Consider the following 1,149-nt stretch of genomic DNA (forward strand, 5'->3'; position numbering starts at 1 on the left):
TTTGATATGCTGTTGTAAATACTCCTGTTGTCTGCTGTGTTCAGACTCAAGTCATTTGTGTGATGCCACATTCAGGGCATTCAGGCCCAATCCCAAACCGCCCCCTACACACAACCCCTCCGTTCGCGCGGAGGGTCCGCCACATTAATTGCTTTTCCAAAGCAACGAGTGTGGAGCGGTGTGGAGGGGGAGTGGGCTATCAAGCCCTCAAACAGCGAGTCTGCAGCGGTGCTGACTGGAGACCGGTCTCTACCTGACCGGAGTCACGCTGTGTGTGCCCGTCAGGAAACACGCTGTTCAAGTAGTTCCAGCAAACATCCACTGATAAACTGCGATGTTAACAACCTCATGATAACCTCATATGTTTTTAACTTAGGATCGTACCTGTGTTTAGTCTAGAAAAAGGTAAATGTGTGCATTTTATTATAAAGTTGTGTATATTTACAGACTGTTGCAAAAACTAAGAATCTTATAAACATCAGGTTTAAAACTAAAAGAGCTTTACAAAAAAGTAACACAATTAACACTAGAACCGCCAGAGGTCGCTGTATACCTAAAACCGCCAACGGGTAAAAGGTACAATGTTCTTTTATTTATCATACAGAACAGTGAGTTTTGATCGCACAGGGATGAAACTTATACCAATAGAATCTGTGGACTCTCAGCTTTTCATATGATATAGTTTGTGCAGATAACATGAAGTATAAAATATGGTTAAGAGTGCTGATTTAAACGCTTGGTGTTAGACTTGTGTTTTGTTTAGGTACAAATCTCTCTATCTCTCTCTATCGATATCATCTGTAATGTTCTGTTCAATGGACATATAATTGTCTACATAAACAGACGACGCAGACTACTTCTCTCATTCCGAGTGTCCATCTTTATTCAACTGGCACGTAACCTGCACACATGCATTACGTCCTCAACGTGAGCTCAGTCATCCAAGATCTTGTATTCTCCAAGATCTTACTCTATAACTATCTATCGCTCTCTCTCTATCTATCTATCAATATATCTATCTATCTCTCTCTCTATCTATAAGGAACCGCAGTAGACAAAAGGCGTTGCTATAGCAACACGTCATGTTTACGCTGCATTTTCTATGAGGTAAATATTACCCGCTGGCGGATATGGGTCTGCTTGTTAGGC

The sequence above is a fragment of the Notothenia coriiceps genome, unplaced genomic scaffold (genome assembly GCF_000735185.1).
Source record: "Notothenia coriiceps isolate Sejong01 unplaced genomic scaffold, NC01 NC01_scaffold00017392, whole genome shotgun sequence".
NCBI lineage: Eukaryota > Metazoa > Chordata > Actinopteri > Perciformes > Nototheniidae > Notothenia > Notothenia coriiceps.